Raw genomic sequence first — 13,496 nt, forward strand, 5'->3', positions numbered from 1 at the left:
TTGTTTAAATGTTCAAGTAAACACTTTGAGTCCTGCTTCAAAACCAAGAACTAAATCTTCTCCTGATCTGAACTTGGAGAGCTGGAAATAAAACAGAATCATAGCAGAAAAAGCAGAAATTTAAAAGGAAAAGTTTCAGAAAATGAGCTTATTTATCTTCTTACAGAGTCAGAGAAGATAACTGAGACAACTCTCATGCCTGAAGTTTATTTTTTTTAAACCAATTTACTGTTATTTTGCAGATTTAAGTTCTGTTTATTTATTTTGCATTTTAATAACTAGTAAAAACACAGAAAAAAAATTCAAGAAGTCTCAGAATGGTGCAAAATGTGCCCGAGTGGCGAGAGAGTTTTGTACAATTCTATTATATTACGTGTTGTGTAGTTGCAGTAAATTATTTAAATGCCATAAAGTGAAGAGCAAAATGAATAAAAACGGTGAAAACGACGCAAAATGTAAAAATAAAATAATTATCTTCTTTTAGATGATGTTGAGTAATAATTTAGTTTGAATTATCTGTCAGCTTTACATATTCAGCGCATGCTAATGCATACAATAAAATTGTGGCATATTTTCCATCATTTTGACCATTTTGCTTTTACCAGGTAAGATCAGTTGAGAACAATTTCTCATTTACAATGATGACCTGGCAAGAGGCCCCAGCAGGAAGAAAGATAACAAATAAACAATACATCTACAAAAAATTACACACAAGTGTTCAAACAGAGATTAAAAAGACCCTAAAATTAATGCTAGAAATGCCTTGAGGTACACCTTTAGCAATGATCAAAGGTCTTGATATAAAGTTTTCTGACTTTACCGGCTGTATACGATTATTAAGGTGGCTGGAAAACCAGTTAATATAGATAGAGGACAGGCCAATGCTAGAGAGCCCTTGCAGAAGGATTGTGTGGTCTACTGAATCGAAGGCCTTGGACAGGTCTTTGAAGGTGGCTATGCAAGAATGCTTGTTGTCCATAGTGGTAAAGATGTCATCAAGGACCTTTAGGATGGCAGTGATGCACCCACGACCACTTCTGAAACCTGACTGCAAATCTGACAGGATATGGTTTGAGTTAATGAAGTGGCTTCACTGTTTATGAATTAGCCTCTCCATGACTATGGCATCTTCACTTATTGGCATTTGAATAATTTATTGCAACTACACAACATGCAAACAAACACCAAATGCAAAGAATGCATCTACAAACACGTCCTTCCAGGTTGCTTAGGCACAAAATAAAGGTAACTGAAGAACAGTTTTCCGTCTTCTAGTGTTAATTTTGCAACTTTTAGACGCGTTTTTCCTGTCTTTTATAAGATACTGTAATTAGAATTCAATAAAATATGTGCTGCCGTCTTAAAACCGCTTCAAAACCATTAAAAAATGCATCATTCTGACACTGTACTTTTTATCTGTGACTTTACGGGGTTTAAATGAATCGTCACAACAAACAAACACCAAATACAAAAAAATGCATCTACAAACGGGTCTTTTAATGTCTCCAGGCTGCTTAGGCCCAGAATAAAGGTGATTAAAAAGCTGTTTTAGTGTGAATCTTGCAATTTTTAAACACTTTCTTGAGTGTTTATGTTCAGAAATGCTGTAATTCACCAATTTGATAAAATTCAAACTAAATTATGAGCATTTAATGCTGGTTGTGTGCTTTCTAGGCTGTTTAAAATAAATCAAGCTTTTTTTTTCTTCTGTCTGCTGTAGTTTTAAACCCAAAGTTAACCCTTACATTGATTAATAAAATTTGGTTACATTCAGGTGGTTTTGTTGTTTTTTTTTCTTCTCCATGAAAACCAAAGAAGTAAATATGCTGCAAGAAAATCCTCTGATCCCATTTAAAAGAATTAAATCTGGTGCAGAAATTCAGAAATCACAGATTATTATGAATTATACAGGCCTGGTATTATCTGCAGCCCTGACAGATTGACTTAACTGTGCAGTTAGAGGCTCTAAAAGGCTGAGCTAATACATCAGAATGATATTAAAACGATACGACTGATCTTAAGTGTTCTCTGCTTCTGTGTGATTATATTCTGTTGTTTGACATTTAAGGAGAACAAACAATTAATTCTGTTTTCTGTTCACTGTTGAGGATCTCTGGCCCACACAAACAGAGAGAAAAAACAAAAATCAACAAATCAAGTATCAAGTATTTGTTAAAATTAAATGGAATTTTCCGTGGAAGCTGCTGAAAGCTGCCAACTGGGGCATAAAAGCAGCAGCAGAAAGGATTTACTGTTAGCGGTCGCAGAAGTAAAACAAAAATCCTAAAAGAGGACGTTGTGGTTTCCCTGTAATCCAACAGACGTCAGCCGGAGATGTCCAAAATAGCAGCATGGAGCTGGCCCAAGGAAAAGGAAAAGTCCTGCGAACATAAAGGCTGTGTTCACCCTCGGAGGTACGACTGAAGCCAAACCTGCTCACCGACAACTACTTTCCATCTTATTAATATCCTGCCACTGGATTTACAAAATCAACTGAGAAACACAACTGTCAGCTTTTTATTGGCGTCCTGACGTCAGAAGCAGCAGAAGACGACCAAATAAACCCAAACAGTGCAGCTCAGTTAAGATTTAAGGCTCTAAAGATGATTCCTTCTACGTTCTGGTGATGTTTATTAGGTTTAACCCTCGTGTCGTCCTGCGGGTCAAAACTGACCCGTTTTTAAAGTTTGAAGATGTGGAAAAAAAATATATTTTCACAGTGAAACTTCTGATGTCCACATTTTCAACATTTTTGGGAAATAATTGAAAATTTTTTGGTGGAAAAAATGTTAAAAATGTTTCGTTAAGGACCGGGGGGTTGATTTTTTTGTGAATGTCCTTAAAGAAAATATTAGAAGTTTTACTGATATATGTGTAATCACTTTAGATATTTTTAGGATTTTTTAGAAGATTTCTACTCTATGTTCTATGTTCTTGGGTCAATCTGGTCTGGAACATGTTTAATTATCCAAAAATGTCAGAAAACATTGTTTATATCTCATTATTTACTCCAGAGGTGTCAAACTCATTATATTTCAGGTTCCACATTCAGCCCAGTTTGATCTCCAGTGAGCAGTAAAATCACAGCTTCATAACCTAGAAATAACCACAACTCCACATGTTTCCTTTGTTTTGGTGCAAAAAACAGAAATGAGACAAAAACGAGAAACAAAACGACAAAAACGAGAAACAAAATGACAAAAATGAGACAAACGACACAAAAGAAAACAAAAATTTGACAATAAAAGTTAGAAAAACATGACACAAAAGAGCAATGAACAATCCAGTATTTTACTTTATGATCAAAACAACTTGTCATGGTCTAGAAATGATTTTAAATTTATAGTTTTACTAATTTACAATCTGCAGTTAATGTCTTCTCTGGAATTTTTACTCTTTACAAAGTCGGGCCGAAAAACGACTGAATACTAAGTCAGTGTCGGAAAGGTAGAATGTAAAGAATGAATGAGTCAGCATGAAGGATAAACTAGAAGTGAAGAGTGATTTAAAGCATGGATGGGCACCCGTATAGCTCAAAGCGTTGAGCGGGTGACCCATGTACAGGGCTGGTCCCCGACGCAGCTGGTCCGGGTTCGATTCCCGCTCGTGGCCCTTTGCTGCATGTCGTACCCCCACTCTTCTCCCGTTTCCTGTCTCTCTCTCACTGCGCCTATCCAATAAAAGCCGACAAAAGGCCAAAAAAATAACTTAAAAAAAAAAAAAAAAAAAAATGAAGCGATGGGTTTAGAATAATGGTCTGGAGTTTGCGAATGGATGAGCATGAATGGAAATGGAAAAGACAGTGTCAAGAAAAGAATGGATGAGAGTAAAATGATGAATGAATGCAAAACTTGATGTTTTTATTCATTTGGGTGCTTCATATTTAACCCTCCTGTTGTCCTCATTTACGGCACCAAAAAATATTGTTCCTTTTTCTGAAAAAAATCCAAAAATTCCCCAAATTTGTAAAAATCGCAAAATCTTCAGGAAGAAAATTCCTTAAAAGTTTCCCTTAAAAGTTGTTTTTTTTTTTTTTATCCCCAAATTTGGCAAGAAATACAAATTGAAAAAAAAATAAAATAAAAATTGTAAATATTGTCAAAAAATGAATAAAAATCTTCCAAAAAAAATCCTAAAAATATCTAAAGTGATTCCATATATTTCAGAAAAAGTTCTAATATTTTCTTTGAGAACATTCAGAAAAAAAAACCAAAATCCAGCAAAATTCGCTGGATTTTGGTTTTTTTTTTTCCTGAATGTTCTTAAAGAATTTTTTTTTTTTTACATTTTTTTTCCACCAAAAGATGTTCAAAAATTTCCCAAACATGTTGAAAATGTGGAAGTTTTCACTGTGAAAATATTTTTCCACATTTTGAAACTTTAAAACGGATCAATCTGACCCACAGGACGACACGAGGCTTAAAGCTTATTGATAAGTATTTTTTTTAAATGACACAAGCTGCAGAAAAATGTGAAAATGCAACAACAAAAGGTCATATTTTCTCATTTAAAAGGTCAGATCTGCACCTGACTCTCCTCTGAACACTATGATTCTGTCTTTTTATGCTCTAAGATTGAACAAATGTTGGTTTTCAGCGTCTCCTGCTTCTTTCCAGACATGTCGGCTTGTTCCTCCGTCCTCCTGGTGCAGTGTGTCAGCAGGGAGGGAAGACATATTATTAGTTATCTCAGTGTTTGCCTCTGTGGGTTTCCTGTGGACTAATTGGAGTCCTCCCATGTGTCCCGGCTGAAAAACTGCATGTTTGCAGTTAAAAATAGGTACAGCATTTCCTGCTGAGCCGAGGACGGCGTTGGTTTCACAGAGACCCCGCCTCGGTGCTGCCTGCTAATCCAGCCGCCAAAACACGCAGAAAAACACGCCAAGATTCCTAATATTATCACTATTAGAGGCAGAAATGACCATAAATAATTCACGTTCGTTGAAGTGTCGCTCTAAATAATGCACCTGACATTTAAACAGACACGACGATAAACTGGAGTCTGCTGGAAGCTTTTCTCAACTCGTGTTTGGTGTCATTTCTTTACAGGAAACTGTCAGCAAATGCAGATTAAAGTTAATGACTGTGTGTTTGGTAAATGTGAAGTATCTCCGTGCACATAAACAGGCTGATTCACTGCAGCTGGACTTTAGATTTAAGCTCATTCTGCTTTAACTGCTGCTAAGAAGCTACGTGCTAATCATGAAAAGCTCAACTGAGCATCAAATAAACGTAGAATTATCGCTCTAGGGCTGTATTTACAGACACGTTTCGGAAAAATTACACAACTAAACTGCATTTTTGATTCCAATTTTAGTTAAATGTGTTTTCTGACATATTGTGTTTGCTTGTGGTGCATCAAAATATGGTTTATATCAACTTATCTTTGCTATTTAAGGTAAAATTGAACTTTATTAATTATGAAGGAAATTCTTGCACCACATATGGTTCAGAAAAAAACACAATAACATAAAAATTAATGCAACAAAAGAACAGAAAAGCAGTAAGATCAAAGTATGATGCATGACTAAAAATAAAAGAGTAAGAGTTGATCGTGGTAGTAATTCTGAGATGGTAAAGTAATAGTACACACTGATCCTGCAACTTACATTAATATTTATTAAATTTATTCTTTTGCCTTATCGTCGTTCCTTTTCACCAAAACGATTAAATAATTGATGGTGCCGAACGCCAAAATAGAAGAAAATTTTCAAAAAATGTAAAGAAAAAGTCAGATTTTAAGCTAAATTGTGCTGTTTTCTGATACCTAAACTTGAGTTTTTGGTGCCTAAACTTAATTAAGCCTCTAACAAGTAGGTATCGGGCAGAAAAGATGTTTTATTCAAATTGGAAATGCATTTCAGTTGTACAGAAATGCAATTTTTAGAGTACAAAGTTGGCATTTATCAACAGTTTAGATCAGGGGTGTTAAACGACAACAAAATTGATAAAAGTGAGAAATGAAACAGAAAAAAATACACAAAAAACACAAAATTACGCAAAACAATGAACAAAGCAAAACACAAAATGACAAAAAAAGACAACACAAGCGAGACAAAAAGGAAACAAAACAACAAAAAGGAAAAACAAAACGACAAAAACGTGAGACAAAAGACAAGTCAGACAAAAAGCAGCGAAAACAAGACAAAAATTACAAAAATGAGTCATAAAACGACAAAAACAAGACACAAAATGACAAAAGCAAGAATCAAAATGACAAAAAATGAGACAAACGACACAAACCAAACAAAAGTCAGACAAAAAAACAAGACAAAGAAGTTAGAAAGTGACAAAAAATGGACAAATGACAAAAATCAGACAAAAACAAAAAACAAAATGACAAAAACAAGACAAATGACAATAGTCAGACAAAAAAAGACAATACAAAATATTACAAAAATGAGACACAAAACAACAAAAGAACAATGAAAAATCTAGTATTTTACTTTATGATCAGAACAACTTGTCATGGTCTAGAAATTGTTTTAAATTTATAGTTTTATTAATTTACAATCTGCAGTTAATGTCTTCTCTGGAATTTTTACTCTTTACAAAGTTGGGCCGGATTGGACCCTCTGGAGGACCGGTTTTTGCCCGTGGGCCTCATGTTTGACACCCCTGGTTTAGATGATTAAAAAAAACTGTTAATTGAGAGTCCAGTTGAAGAAATTCTAAACTTATTAGATCAGAGACTAGATCGCAAATACAATGTTCTGCACTTTTCATGCATAAAAATGAATCGTACGTTTAAACATTCCAGGTTTTCCACGACCTTCCTGCTGTAGAATCTGAACCACTGCAGAACTCAACAATTAGAGAAAAGAAAGAGAAACATTTCTGCTCAGCTCCGACCTCTAAATCAAATCATCAGGGTAAATTTTTGGACTTTTATTTTCTACTTTTGTCCCCGTTTCCAGGTGGCTACGGCTAAAACAGCACAAACACAAGATGCTGCGTTGGTGGGTTGGTTGTTTACGGATACATGAGACCGGAGGTTTATCAGATTCTGGAGCTTTGAGGAAAGACTTTACAAGTTTGGAAAGTTTTCTGCATGATTGCGAGGTAGATCAGTGGGACGATCTAGCAGGAATGTGAGGACAAACTTTTAGCTTTGTTTGTCCAGCATGGGTGGAAGGTTTGGAACCACCAAAGCGAGGGTAGAAACTTCCATTTCCCTTCAAACAAAGTCCTTTAGAAATGTGACTTCTAATCCAACAAGATGAGGAACTTGTTGTCCATTGGCACCTTCTGTCTCTAGAAGTGTGGATGAAGGTTTGATTGGTTGTGTAGCCAGGAGCTGTTCATGGAAGGATAAAGGGATTGGAGTGACCTGAGATCCTGTGGGAAGTCTAGATGGGTGATCGTTTGCTTTAGTTTGTTTTACCGTTGCCTGTTTGCAGTTGGACTCTTTTCATGATCTCCTGAATGTCCCTCATCAGCCGGCAGCAAGTTGCATGAAGTCGGCGTTGACATGTGTCTCAAAAAACTGGACTGATTCCCTTCAACTTTTCCTCCTCGGGCTGCTTTTTAATACGTAGCTTGAGGCGGTTAATTAGATTTTTTTTTTTTTTTTTTTTTTTTTTTTTTTTTTTTTTTTTTTTTTTTTTTTTTTTTTTCTTTTTTTGTCTGCATTTGTTCTCATTGTTTAACTCCACAAAAGGGGAGTCAACATTATATGAGATTGATGCATATTTTAGTCTTGCAACCAAATATTTTAATATTTAGTGCATGTGTGTGACCATCACCAGCCCTCCCTGAAAGCTAAGCAGACCTTCTTTATTAGAATTCCCTATGATGAGCCAGGGAGGGCAGTGCTACACCTCAGTGATGTGTGGGGGAAACAAAGACTGGACAGGACGAACAGGACGAACAGGATGAACAGGGATAGAAAATAACAGGCGTTGCTATTGCAATTAAAGATTGTAAGGTGGTGTGTTATGCCCAACTACTAACTGTCCATCAATAGAAAAAAAAAAATAAAAATTTGAAAAAAGAAAAGAAAACCAAACCAACACAAAAGAAAAAGAGATTCAATAATAAATGAACAAACGGTACTGAGCACCATAATTGTGTGTGTCTTGATAGTATAGAATAGAATAGAATAGGCCAGAAGAGGATGCTAGTGCGAGAGAGAATGAGTTTAGGGTAGAGACTGGAGAGATTCTCAGCACATTCTGGCGGGACCCATCATTTGCTGAAATGGGACTCGGCAGTAGCTGGCGAGACCTGATCAAACATGCAAGTGTGAAGAACCCCGAAGCCCAGAACAGCAATCACGGCAAGGCAGGGCCAAGCCAACAGGGCACCCCTCCCCCCAGGCAGTAGGAGCCACAGGGCGGCACCCCCAGAGAGCCACCGGGGCCACCGTGAACGACGCGAACCCGGAGAACAAGAGGGAGCAGCTACCGACACCCCCTGCGCGCCCAGACCGACCCAGGCGGCCCGGGGCACGAGGACCCACCCGCCACCCAAACCCCAACCCCGCCCACCCCAGCCCCCACCGAACCCCCCACCCCACCACCCGACCCGCCCACCCCCATCCCCTCTCCCTCCCCCGAGGGGGCCAACGGCCCCACACAGCCAGGAAGCCAGACACAGGGGCCGAGCGGCCCACCGAAGGGGCGGCAACCAGCCCATCACAAGGCAGGCCACCACCGGGAGCCGGCCAGAGGAAATCGGAGCCGGGACCCGATGCGAGTCCAGAGAGTAAAAATGGACAGTGTGGTGGGGCCCGGCGATGCCGACAGGGAGGCACCCCGCATACCCCCCGCACCAGGCCCCAGGCGAGCGCAGTACACCCAGGGCCCCCACTCCCCCGCAATGCGCCCTGACAACCCACCAGGACAGAGCCACCACATGCCACCAGCCCGCAGTACAGCCACAGCGCCCACCAGGACGGCCAATCCAGCCCCCGCAGCCCACCAAGAGCCATCGCACCTGCCCGGACCCGTCGGGCACGCAGGAGAACCCCCCCCGACCACAGCCCCCAGGTCCCGGGGACCCCCCAGCCACAGCAACACGGATGATGGTCCACCCCCGCCACCCCATAGCCATAAGGGGGCCGGGTCCCACCAGCGAGGCCATATTAGTGAAATCCCCCCATTACTCCCTATTAATATGTCTCCCGATCCCAGACTGGAGACATTATCCCTGCACCGTGATAGTGTAACCCTGAGTGTCATGTGGTGCATTAAAAGTGGGGAGGCTGGGCGAGGCGTCCAGGGGGCGGGCCAGAGGACCACAGAGGATGGCTACTCTGCAGCCTACCCTGGCCCAAGTTCCCTGAGCCGTCCCAGACCTACCCCCAAGGTGTGAGTGTGTGTGGTGCATTAAAAAGAAATTAGAGAGCAGGGGAGGCAAGCAAGAGGGTGATGGGGAAGAGACAAGGCCGTAGAGCCCTGCCATCCGCCCCACCACAGAGCCCATCGTTCCTGCCCCCACCTGCTCTCGGGGCCCTAGCTGTTGTGTCCCTATATGTGCCTAAGAGTAACTATATACAGTGATGTGTGAAGTATGTGAAGTGCACAGTAAGAGGCAGTCTGGTGTGGATCCGGCCCATGAGGAGAGAGCAGCGGGGGAGACAGGTAGTAAGACCACCGGTACTGATGCAGAGGGCCCCCAGAGCCCAGAGGCAAGAGGCCGAGGTGGGCCCACACGAACCCGACCGGCCCGGCCAGCACCGAAACCCCCAGAAGTCGCAGCGCCGGAGCAGCGCCCCGGCAGACGCTGCAGCCCCACCACGGGCCAGCCGCATGCAGCACCCTGCCCCGGAGGGAGGACCAGGCCGCACCACTAGGAAGCAAGGGCCATGAGCCCCCACGCCCACCCCGGAGCCGGCACGTCCAGGATGCAGGGCACCCACCCCGCAGCACCACCGAGACCCCACCCACCCCACCACACCCAAGGACAGCACCGGGCCCGGACAGAAGCCCCCAGCCAGCAGAAACTTATCTCCAGTGGCGGCACACAGGCAAGTACCAAGGCCTGTGCCCGGATGAGCCAGAGCCACCCCCCCAGAGAGACCACCCGGCCCCCATGCCAGACCCCCAGGCAGCGGAGGGCCCCCAGCCCCCCCAGGGGAGGGAGAGGGACGAGGACGAGCGGCCAGGCAGGAGAGGAGGGAGGAGGAGGGAAGCAGAGCAGGAAGGGACAGGGGAGCGACCGGAGGGCCGACCCACCCCAAACCCCAGGGCCAGCCAGGGCGCCCCAGAAGAGACCAGCCGCCGCCACCCCCAAGGCCCCGGGAGAGCGCACAGACCCAGCAGACCCAGGGCTCAAAGGGAGAGACACCGGGGACACCCACCCCCAGGCAGAGGGGCCCGAGCCACGCTGGCCCCGCAGAGCCAGAGAGCAACCCCAAGAGCAATAGGGAAGGGACACCACCAGTGCATGCACACAGCCTTGAAGTCCATGGTGCCATCCTACTTAAAAAGGTAGAGGGTTAATAAACTGAAATAAAGCAGACAGAAGTCAGACCATACACACAGACAGAATAATAATTACAATTTTATGAGGGAAGTGGCATACGCCCACATACAAGCGGAGGCTATAGATTAATATTTATTGATTTAATAAATGGAGACCATTTTTCTTTGAAGGAGTCCAATTGGTTTTTTCTGATAGCAGATATTCTCTCAAGTGAAATGTGTTCTGTGAGGAGGTTCAGCCAATGGATGATGTTGAGGGCTTTCTTATCTTTCCAGTTAACTAAAATAGTTTTTTTGGCAATGGCGATAGCTGCAAGTGTGGGTTGGATATGAATGTCTGGAAGGGCTGTTTGCGTTAGATCACCAATTAGGCAAACGTTCGGGGAATGTGGAATCCCGCAGTCCAAAATATTGGAGAGTTTCTGCGTGATTGTTACCCAGAATTGATAGACGGGTGTACAAAGCCACAGAGCGTGAAAGTAAGTGTCCGTCATGTTTTGGGTGCATTGCGTACATGTGTCTGAGCGTGAGAAGCCCATTTTATACAGTTTATATTGTGTTATATGTGTTCTGTGAAGCACCTTAAATTGGATCAATTGTAAGTTGGTGTTTTTAGTCATTTTAAATGTGTTTTCACAGATTTGGGTCCAAAAATCAGAGTCAAAAGATTTGGATACGTCTTTTTCCCATTTTTGAGTTGGTAGGTGTATAGAGTGTGTCTTTGAGAGTAAACTATAAATTTTTGAGAGATTCTTCTTATTTCTTGGAGAGAGTTTCACAATGTAGTCGACAAATTCAGGTGGCTGTAAATCCGTTGGCTGTAAAGTAGTCTGAAGCGATGGAATTCTACTTGTAATAGTCTTCTTTACCTGTAGGTACTGAAGAAAATTTCCATTTCTTATTTCAAATGTTTGGAATAAGTTTATATATGTCCTAAATGTGTTATCATCCAGAAGGTGATGGAGGTGAGTGACTCCTCTCTCTGCCCATGTGCTGAAATAAAGAGCTATTTTGTTGTTTGCAAAATCAGGGTTGTGCCAGATTGGGGAGAGTATACTGGGTTTTAATTGAGAGCCTGTGATTTCCAGTGCTTTCCACCAAGCAGACAAGGTGGAAGCGATCATAGGGTTCTTGAAGCAGGAGTGATGTTTAAGAGCAGAAGAGATAAAGGGAAGGTCAGAGATTTTGATCTGGTTACAATCTAACTGTTCTAGTTCTAGCCAGGAGTTATATTCTTCATGTGGATGTATCCATTTGGTGAGATATTGTATTTGGTTGGATAAATAATAATACATGAAGTTGGGAGCCTCCAGTCCCCCTTCGGATTTATTCTTCTGGAGGGTAGTCAAACTGATTTTAGCCTTTTTATTCTTTGAGTAGAATTTACCAATAGCGGAGTCTAACGATTGGAACCACTTTGATGTGGGTTTAAATGGAATCATGGAGAAAAGATAGTTGATTTTAGGTAATATTTTCATTTTGACTGTAGCTATTCGTCCCAAAAGGGAGATGGGGAGGTTGTTCCAACGCCTCAGATCATCACAGACTTTGTCCAAAAGTGGAGTGAAGTTCAGGTGAACTAATTCTGAGAGTTTGGAGGAAATATTTATGCCCAGATATCTGATGTTGCCAGTAGGAAAAGAATAATGCGAGTTTTGGGCTGCGGGCTTCCACGAGTTTTCTGTTAAAGGTAATATAATTGATTTTGACCAGTTGACGGAGTAGTCTGAAAGACGCGAGAAGGTTGTGATGAGGTTAAATACTTCCTTTACTGAAGTTTTGGGTTCTTGTAGATAAAGTAAAATGTCATCTGCGTATAGGTTAATTTTATGTTCAGACTCCAGAGCGCAGATACCTTTGATATCGGTGTTCTGACGTACAGCTGTTGCTAATGGTTCGATAAAGATCGCAAACAATAAGGGAGAGAGTGGGCATCCCTGTCTTGTTCCCCTTTGCAGACTGAAGCTTTGTGAAGTGATCCCATTAGTGGTGACTGTAGCCTTGGGTGAGTTGTACAGAGCTGATACCCACTGGATAAATGATTCTCCGAAGCCAAATTTGTGGAGCACAGCAAAGAGAAAGGACCAATTAACTTTGTCAAAGGCTTTTTCTGCGTCCAGTGACATAACAATAGCTTCTTTGTTGTGGCGTTGCGTCAAAGAGATTAGATTTAGAAGTCTTCTGATGTTGTTGGTGGAGTGTCGGCCATTTATAAATCCTGTTTGATCGCTGTGAATTATTGATGGGATGATTTTCTCCAGCCTAGAGGCGAGAGCTTTTGAGATAATTTTGATGTCGGTGTTGATTAGTGACAGAGGTCGATAGCTAGAGGGAAGCGTAGGATCTTTGTCTGGTTTCAATAATAATTTAATTGCAGCTGTATTCATGTGCGGACTGATATAACCATTATTTTTAATCTCTGTCACTGTCCTGAAGAAAAGGGGTGCTAACATTGACCAAAAATGTTTAAGAAATTCAGCAGGGAAACCATCAGGACCAGGTGCCTTGCCTGCTGGCATACTGTCTAATGCACATTGTAATTCTTTCATAGTCAATGGAGCATCTAATATGTCTCTGTAATTTGACGTTAGTTTGGGCATGTTTAAATTGTTGAGAAAATTATCTATATCTTCTATGTTTGGGTTAACTGCTGCTGAGTATAAACTCTGGTAATAATTATAGAAGGTCTGGTTGATTTCCTGAGGTGACTGAGTATATTTTCCTGAGGAATCCTGAATTGCTGTTATGAAGGATTTTTCTTTATTGCGCTGGAGTTGGTTCGCCAGAAATTTTCCTGATTTATTATTGTGTTCGAAATCATTATATCTTAGCTGTTGTAATAAAAACTCTGTTTTCTTGGATAGGATATTATCGAGGTTTAGTTTTGCATTTTGTAGTTCGGACCATAATTGATCACTTGGGTTTATTGCATAATTCTCTGTAAGTTGTTTAATTTTTTCTTCAATTTCTTTCTCTGTTTGTAGATCTTTTTTTTTCTTGTATGAGGAGTATGATATTATTTTACCTCTGATTACGGCCTTTCCAGTTTCCCAAAGCAAAGATGGGGGTA

The 13,496-nt window shown here is 41.4% G+C and overlaps 1 protein-coding gene across 5 annotated transcripts in view; it reads left to right on the plus strand.

The window, feature by feature from the left end:
* kcna4 (potassium voltage-gated channel, shaker-related subfamily, member 4) overlaps positions 1-13,496 on the plus strand; it is a 94,307-nt gene that overhangs the window by 28,891 nt on the left and 51,920 nt on the right. Inside the window, exon 3 of one of the 5 annotated variants that reach the window (XR_008601697.1) lies at positions 2,322-2,414. The exons of 3 other annotated variants lie outside the window; for them this stretch is intronic. The gene's annotated coding sequence lies outside the window, so the exon portion shown is untranslated. Of the gene's footprint in view, positions 1-2,321; positions 3,210-13,496 lie in introns of those variants that run through there. One more of the 5 variants, XR_008601696.1, reaches the window with a different exon arrangement.

Source organism: Amphiprion ocellaris, chromosome 1, assembly GCF_022539595.1.
Source record: "Amphiprion ocellaris isolate individual 3 ecotype Okinawa chromosome 1, ASM2253959v1, whole genome shotgun sequence".
NCBI classification, from domain to species: Eukaryota; Metazoa; Chordata; class Actinopteri; family Pomacentridae; genus Amphiprion; species Amphiprion ocellaris.